At 44.1% G+C, this 9,214-nt stretch overlaps 1 pseudogene; it reads right to left on the bottom strand.

Moving 5' to 3' along the window:
* Positions 1–7,257: 7,257 nt before the first annotated feature.
* Positions 7,258–7,689, bottom strand: LOC101030114 (small ribosomal subunit protein uS12-like; annotated as a pseudogene).
* Between the last annotated feature and the right edge of the window lie 1,525 nt (positions 7,690–9,214).

Raw genomic sequence — 9,214 nt, forward strand, 5'->3', positions numbered from 1 at the left:
AAGCTTGGCACGCTCTAGGCACAGAAGGAAGTTCTGTGTGCCTGGGAGATGTCAGATCACGTGGTATTGGAGAGGAGGCTCAGATCCAGGTCATGGGAGCCTATGACGCCATCCTAGAGTCTGGGCTGACTTCTAAGCTCAGTGGAAAGTCATGGAAGGTTTAAAGGAGGAATAAATACTTCAAGGCCTAATTTAATTGTAAGAGGGTTGGCCAGGCATAGTGGCTCATGCCTCTAATCCCAGCCCTTTGGGAGGCTGAAGTAGGAGGACTGCTTGAGGCTAGGAATTGAAGACCAGCCTGGGCAACACTGCAAGACCCTGTGTCTATTTTATTAAAAATAAAATAAAAGGGGTCAGTTTGACTACTGGTAGGGAATGAGTTAGATGGGGAAAAATAGATCCAAGGGGGCCAGATAGGAAGCTAACGTGTGATTCAGCTGACAGGTGCTGGTAGACTTGGAAAGGGCGATGCTATGGAGGGATGTGAAGGGAATGAACCTGAGATATATCTGGGAGAACAGTAGACGGAGTCCTTGATACATGGGATTTGAGAGGAGGGGGAGAGGAAAGGAAGCGTTAAGAATGACTCCTACATTTTTGACCAAAGCAACCATGTGGATGATGGTGCCTTCGGTGGGGATGAGGAAGGCTACTGAGGGGTTGCACATGAGCTGGAGGCCAGAACAGGTTTGGGATGGGAAATCAGTAGGTTCATTTAGAATCACGAGTTTCATATAGGAAACCACTGAAAAGTGGAACAATAGAGACATTATAACCACAAGAAGTTCTCTGTAAATGTGGAAAAATACCTTCTTCCTCATTGTTGTAAGGAATGAATGAGGAAATATGCTGAACATCACAGCATGAGTGCTCAAAAGACAAAATTTCCTTATACAACTATAACAAGCTCTAGGCAAAACCATTAACTACATCAGTGGCTCCCAGAATTTGGGTTTATAGACGAAGACAGTAACTTAAAACAATGGATAAAATTATGAGTGACTGCCAAACTCTTATTCTGCGAAGGTAGGACATTAGATAAACAACTACTAACCATGATCATCATCACTTTGTAAAAGAAATAATGTTTTAATACCGAAAAATGCAGGAAGGTCATTTGTTATTTTCAGCTTAACAATAGTAAAGGATAATACTGTCAGCCTTTCTTTTCTCACTTTCTTTTCTCTCTCTCTTTCTCTTTTTTTTCTTTCTTTCTCTCTCTTTCTTCCCCTCCCCTCCCCTCCTCTCCTTCTTTTTTCTTACAGGATCTCACTATGTTGCCCGGTCTGGTCTCAAACTGCTGGGCTCAAGTGATCTTCCCATCTCAGCCTCCAAATTTCTGGGATTAGAGGCATACCCCACCATGCCTGGCTATATTGTCACCTTAGCTTTCCAATGACCACTTCCTTTTCTATTTTCCCCTTGCACCACAGGGCAGTGAACAGTGTCATGTGCAGGCACTGGGTACATCAGCAGCTTCTGAGGAACCACTGAACTGAGCAGCAGATGAATTCAGCCTCCTCTCCTTTGCCTGTTTGCATCCCTGAGTCTTCTCTACATTTTTCTCCTTGGTTTGCAAGGATTATGTTGGCCTTTCATCCCTCCTGATGGCAGCTATGGATGGTATCCCACTGTGGTAGTCACTATTTCCCATCATCCCCCTCTTCCTGGCCACCTAAAAGCCTACATTTCCCAGCTCCCTGCAGCTGACAAAACAACGTGACTAGTTCTGGCCAATAGGATTGGAGTCCAAGTGTTATCTATCACTCAGAGGTGGAAGCATTTAAGGGACAGAGTGTAATTCTCTGTGATTTTTATTATCCACCCCCCATCCATGGTGAAGCATCTGTCAAAATGGAGGTGCCACATATGAAAGCAACCACTGCTCGGAGGACAGCTTCCCCAGAAAACTGCCCAGACTCACAGAGGTCTCTGCAGGAGCAAGGAAGAAACCTGTGTAAAGCTCCTGAGATTTTGGCGTTGCTTATTACTGCAGCATGACTTGGTCTGCTTTAGCCAACAGCAGCAAGACTTGTCAAGCTTACATCTGATTTTGGTAAGTATCAGTCTGAAAGGAAAACAATTCCTGTTTTTCAGTTTTTAATTAAAAAAACTATCTTTCATTTGCCTCCATTTGACCCATACTGGGATGCTCGGTTGAATTCTTTTGTTAATGATAATGAAATACCCTAGCTTGAGCTTGGCCATAATGAATACATTTTAAACAATCCTGCCAACTCCATTTTCCCCACTCTGAGCTATGTTTGCCCACCTTGAGTTGTGTAGGGCATTCTCTTCCGAAAGTTTGTGGTCTGAGACACCTGGCATCTTTGTAACCAATTTTCTGAGAAACAGGGCCCACTGGCCCTGTATATCCTGTATCTGTAACTGGGTAACTGCTACCCCACATACTGAGTAAAAAAACAATTTTAAGTATAACTTTTTGTTAGGCACCCCCTTCTCCCCTAAGTTGCTCCTTCTGCTTCTGTAATAATCTGCTTACCGCCCCCTGACCCTAAACTGGTATAAAAATGTGGACCGCCTTTTATTCTGGACCAAGAGGTTTGAGCTCTAGCTGACTCTCGGACACCAGCAGGCATGAAGATGGACTCTCAACAAACTCAGTGCGTGGCGCTTCTGTTTAAACTCGCTCAGGTGTAACAATTTAAATAAAAATCTCATAACACCAGGATGAAAAAAAATCAGATATCCCCCAGACCCCTTTATTACTCACCAGATGTGCCTTTAAAGCTGCTTTCTTTCTGGGCATTCTCAAAGAATCTTGATAAATGACTTATCTCTTGCATTTTCCCCAGGTTCTTGTTAAAACTTCTGTTATATAAAGTGCTAGGTAAATACAACGTAATATGTTGTTTTGGGTTGTGTTCAAACAGTGAAATTGACAATTCTCTAGTTAACTAGATCCAAGAAAGAAGCCAAGCCCACTTATTTGGATATCTTTAAAAGTAAATTGTTGATTACTACTCATTTGTTCTTAAGGCATTTGTGGTGCACCTGCAGAATACTTGTCTCTGGTAAAAAAAAAAAAAAGATGAAAGATGGCAGGTATGTGCCTGCATTTCGGAATGCCTTGGTGGCATGCAAAGGCCTTTGGGTTTTACTCTGAAGACAACAGCTTCAGCCTCACATTCTCCTAACTACAGTTCACTGAAGAGAGTGCCTTTTCCCATGTGTTTGGAGCAAGTTCTGAGAGTCACCCTAGTTGGATTTAACCTGAGTTGGCTACCCATGTTGCATCATTCTGCAGAGGAACAGAATCTTGCTGATTGGCCAGGCCAGAGTCAGGTGCTCACTTTTGAACCAATCAATAAGGGCAGAAGTCATTAAACCACACTCTGTGAGCAGGCTGCCTGTTGTTAATAAGTTTTATTAAAATGTGGTTACCTCAATTTAATGTACTGACTATGACTTCTTTGCCACTACAGTAGAAGAAGTGAGCAGGAACAGAGACTGTATGATATGTTTGGCTCTGTGTCCCCACCCAGATCTCATCTTTAATTGTAATTTCCATGTGTTGAGGCAAGGACCTGTATTTCCCATAGGTAGAGGGACGGAGGTGACTGCATCATAGGAGTGGTTCCCCCATGCTGTTCTCGTGATAGTGAGCAATTTCTTAGGACAGCTGATGGTTTTATAAGGGGCTCTTTTTTCTGACAATTCTGGAGGCTAGAAATCTGAGATCAAGATACAGGCAGGGTTGATTTCTCCTGAGGGTTCTCTCCTTGGCTTATGGATGGCTGTGTTCTCCCTGTGTCTTCATATAATCTTTCCTCTGTGTATGTCTGTGTCTTTATCTCTTCTTCTTATAAAGATACTAGTCATTAGTTTACAGCCCACTCTAATGACCTCATTTTAAGTTAATTACCTATGTAAAGACCCAGTCTCCAAATATAGTCACATATTGAGCTTCCACGGTTTAGGAAGTTGACACGTGACTTTGGAGGGGGACTGAATTTATCCCCCAATAAGGGGATGGTGGGGTCTGATTGGTCATAGCTGGGTAACATGTTTCACAAGGGCTGAGTGAGGGGAGGTCATTTTTAAGTAGAAACCAGGATGTTTTCACTAAAATACAGTAAAACCGATGCTGGCTGGCAAAAGAATTTGTCCAGTGACATTACTATTGCTTTGGGGGCTCTAGAAGAGGGAAATGAGTGGGCTGACTAGAAAGAATGCTAGAGAAAAACATTCATGTTTCACAGTGGGAGGAACCGGACTGCTATGGAGATAATGAATCAAATACTATGTGAGAGGGAAATCAAGTGTACTGTCTTCCAGTGCAAACTAAAACAGCAAAACTCAAAGCTGAAAACACAAACCTTTTGTGCAACACAATTGTAAGCTCTTGTCTGTGAAAACCTTGGCATTAAGAATCAGGGGAAAATAGAAAAGATAAAGCGCTCACAACTTGTAGATTTACATTAACTATGTGGATCTCTGCGAGGGCCAAAAGTCCATGTTAGCAACTTAGCAAGGGTTCCTACGGCGGCAGACATGGAGGGGCACACTGCCAAGGAAGAAAAGGAAATAGGCAAAGGGTACAGTTCAATATGTCCAGGAAAGGAATTCTTGGCTCACGAAAGGAAAACAAGAATGACTCAGTTCCCATTGGCTTGTTTTCTTTACAGTGTCTAATAAGAAAACTATCCACATAGATTAGCAGTGAGCTAGCACAGTGGTTCCCAAAGTGTGGTCCCAGAGCACCAGCATCAACCTCAGCAACAGCATCCATAGGATGTGTAAAAAATGCAGATTCTCAGCCTTCATCTCAGCACAACCACATCAGGAACTCTCAGGATGGAACCCAGCTATCTGTATTTTAACAAGCTCTCCACGTGACTCTGGTCCACACCAAGGTTTGAGAACTACTGAGTTCATGAATTTGGAATAAAATCTTTAAGCTATGGATTACCGTATCTGTTAGGATAAGATTCAGCTGCATATTAAAGAAAAGTAAAATAAGAGTGGCTTACATAAGATAGATGTTCATTTTTCTTGTACATACGTGTAGCAGTTTAGAGGTGGTAGGATGGCTTCATGATCATCAAAGACTGAGGTTCCTCATAATTTTTTTTTTCTTCACAAAAATGTAGGCTTTTATATTCAAAGTGCCTCGTCGTTCCGTATGGCTGCTTCAATCACATCAGTTTTTCCAGACAGGAAGTAGGAGGCAAAGGGGAAAGAAAAACAGCACATCTCCTAGTTGGTTCAGTCTTTTTAAGAAACTCCCTGGGAACTCCACCCAACGACTTCTGCATGTATAACATTGATTAACCCCACTGATTAAAGAGACCAGGACATATTCCTTTAGCTGGTAACATTGGTACATGAAGTGAGGTTCTTTTAGTAGAGACAAGAGAAAGTGAAAATTAGTAGGTAACTAGCAATCGCTTCAGTAGTTGCAAAAGGACTCAGCCTTAGGGCTTTGCAGCTTGGGGAGAGGGAGGTGTGTCCAGGGAGGGAAGGTCTTTCCCTTTAAGAAGATGAGGGCTCTCATTCCCTTTTTCTCAGGGAGGTGGCAAAAATTTTTAAGAGATTTGGAGAATGAGTTTTTCGGGAGGACTGCAGAGCTGAGGTTGAGCAAGCAGATTAGGGGAGGAAGATGGCACAGGAAAGATTTTACTACTTGTGATGGGCCCATGTCTTAATTTTTAAATTTTTTATTTGGGATGGAGTCTCACTCCGTCACCTAAGCTGGAATGCAGTGGTGTGATCTCGGCTCACTGCAGCCTCCACCTCCTGGGTTCTAGCAATTCTCCTGCCTCAGCCTTCTGAGTGGCTGGGATTACAGGTATGCACCACCATGCCCAGCTAATTTTTGTATTTTTAGTCGAGACAGGGTTTCACCATGTTGACCAGGTTGCTTTTGAACTCCTTACCTCAAGTGATACCCTTGCCTCTTGCCTCCCAAAGTGCTGGGATTACAGGTGCAAGCCACCATGCCCAGCCATCTCATTTGTTTTTGAACTCATTAGACCACCACTTTCTACCCTGCTGGTCAGTATTTCCCCAGTGTCCCAGGTGCCAGGGTCATTACTGTCTAGTTTCTTGACATTCAAAGTGCGGTCGATGGACCTGCAGTATGAACCTCACCTGGGAGCTTGGCAGAAATGCAGAATCTCAGCCCTGCCCCAGATTTACTATATCAGAATTGGCATTTAAGGATCCCAGGTGATTCGCGTGCACAGTAAGCAAGAAGCCCCAGAATGTATTTTTACTTTGGTAGCCAGAATGAAGACTGGGGCACCAGCTGCACCACCCTTAGGAGGCATCTTTCCTTCTATGCTCCTGGACACACTCATCCCTATACAAGGACATCATAATTTTTAAAATAAATTATTTAATTAAAAATTTAAAAAGCCTTATAAAAGGTTACCTAAATTTATAAAATATTGCCCTTAAAAGTAATGGCAAAAAATGTGCAGTAACTTTTGCACCAACCTAATAACATTGTGTATACAACATGATGCTTTGGAGTACATATACATTGTGGAATGGTTAAATCCAGCTAATTACCAATTGCATAACTTTATATAGTAATCATTTTTGTGAGGCAAACACTTAACATTTCCTCTCTTTGCACTTTTCAAGAATGCAATATGGTGTCATTAACTACAGTCGCCTTGCTGCACAATCAATCTCTTAAATGACTTCCTCCCGGGAAACTGTAATCATGTATCCTTTGACCCACGTTGTTCAGGTATACCGAAACAAAACTCAGCCACATCCCTTGATTCGTTGCACTGGTCCTTGAACAGTGAAGGAGAAAACTTGGACTTGGCCCTTGGTTCCCTGAAGGACGTTTGCAAGGTGAGAGAATGGCCGCTGACTGCAAATACTGTACTTTGTGTAGAAAAAAAAAGTCTGCCTGAATGGGCCAGGGTAAATGAACAGCTGGATGTGGGGCAAAGGGAACCACATCACAGTTACCACGTGGGACTGGACTGACCATGGCGGGGCCCAATATGGCCTGCAGTGTTTGCTGCTCTGGCCCAGAGGTGGGAGTGGAGGCAGGTGATTGGCAGCGGACGCACGCAGTCTTTAGAGGGCACAGGAGCTCTTAAAGGGCTGAACTTGAGACACACAACTGTCTTTGAGCTCAAGGCACCATGGAATCAGATTCAGAAAATGTCTCATTTATTGAGCAGCTACTGTATGCCAGCCACCATACTAAATGTCTTTTTTTTTCTTTTGGTATATGAACATTTATTACTACAGTGTTTTCACCATTAATATTTATAAACTTGGTCTTTCTTTCTTGCCTTTGTATGGGGCCAAAAAAGAGATGTCGGCTACTTGACAGCCTTAAAGTGGACTCCAGGAATATCGCCAACAGCATGAACTTTGCGACCAAATCCAGCAACCAGAACGTCACCATCTTCCTCAATAAAGTTCAAGCAACCGTTAGTGGGTACAAAGGCTGTGATTTTCTTGCCATTCTTGGTCAGCTGAACTCTGACACACATCCTAATGGCAGAATTTGGCTGTCTAGCTTCAACTCGTACTTATTTCCAGCACAATTCCTTTTGTGTGAGAAGCACCTCCAAAAGGATTGCCCTTCAGGGCTGTGCCCAAATGGGCTTCCTTGTACTGTGTATCATGCCACTGCTGGTCTCGTGGGTGACTGTGGAGCTTCCTGGCAGTATGAAGCCCATGACACTTGCCCATCTTGCCAGCACCATGGGCCTGAGAGAAAGAGAGCAGCAGCAAAGCACTAACTGTCTTACGTAGACCATCTCATTCAACTGGGATCCTGAGAGGTAGCTCTTACTGTTACCATTCTATAGATCAGTCAACCGAAGCTCAGAGAGGTTATGCAGTTGTTCAAGGGTACTTGGCTCATAAGTGGTGGGGTGGGATTTCAGCCGAGGGCCATCTGACTCCAAACCCAGGCTCTTGTTATGCCATAAAGCATCGAGTCCCTCAGTTTTCAGAGCAACGTGCTAGGAGTTAGGGTTTCAGGGGTCCTGGCTAAGGTTACCTTACACACAAGGACCGTGATCAAGGAGGGAATGCAGTGCAGGCTATATTTATGGTGGACTTAGTGCCTGTTGCCTGATATCCTCTGTTTCCAGAGTTTTGTCTCTCTTTCTCTCTTTTCAATTTTAAAGATTAGCGTCTTGCTCTGTCACTCAGGCTGGAGCGCCATGTTGCAATCATAGCTCATTGCAGCCTTAAATTCCTGGGCTCAGTGATCACCCTGCCTCAGCCTCCTGAGTAGCCGGGACTACAGGTACATGCCGCCATATCAGCTAATGTAAGAAATTTTTTTGTTGTTGTTTTTTTTGTAGAGTTGGGGTCTCCCTATGTTGTCCAGGCTGGTCTTGAACTCCTGGCCTGAAGGGATCCTCTTGGCTCAGCCTCCCAAGTCACGGGGATTACAGGTGTGAACCACCACACTTGGACTGGGTCTCTTTTGTGTGTGTGTTTGGGTCTGAACGTCCGAGGGGGCTTCTTGAATTGGACACCTTAGAATTAATCAGGACTGGGTGCAAGAGCCATGATGGTTCTACCAACCCTGCCAGCCATAGGAAGGGAAGCCAGGTGCCGCTTTGTCTCCTTAATTCATGACATAGAAAGAGAAACGGGAAGAGCGAAGGGATCCAAATGTGCATGAGCATAGAAGAGAAAGAAGAAGGGTCCAGTTGGTTTCTGCCTTTACCACAGGGCCCTGCCAACTAGCACAATGTGTACCTCTGACTGTCTCTGTCTGTTACCAGTCCGATCGGCAAGTCCTCCTGCAGAATATGGCATGAACAGAAGGGATGAAATTGTTGGGAAGAGACTAAAGTGATCTACTCCCCTAATTGCTGAGGCAGTGACATTCCCCCAACTCCAGCTAGCAGGAGAGGTAGGAAGAGGGGGTGCCAAAGAATATTCTCGACTCTGAGAAATGCTGGTTCTTGTTGGAAAGCAGGCTGTGGGGTGCTGGTACCACCTAGTGTGAACTGGTGAGAACTGATTGTACACATCTCTTCCCAAGTCTTCTCAGAGACGTTGGACTGGCAGCTTGATATAGGTCAGGGTGGGAGCATTTACACCACAGAAACTGGCAAAGGCTGCGTGGCAGTGGTTTCTGTTCCTGGACAGCCAGTTGTTAAACATCCACCAGCGCAGCCCTGAAGGGAGATCTATGTACACATGAAAGATCCTCAGAGTAGAGCAACCAAAGAATGAATCACTAAGTTGTAAT

Source organism: Saimiri boliviensis, chromosome 12, assembly GCF_048565385.1.
Source record: "Saimiri boliviensis isolate mSaiBol1 chromosome 12, mSaiBol1.pri, whole genome shotgun sequence".
In the NCBI taxonomy this organism is placed as follows: domain Eukaryota; kingdom Metazoa; phylum Chordata; class Mammalia; order Primates; family Cebidae; genus Saimiri; species Saimiri boliviensis.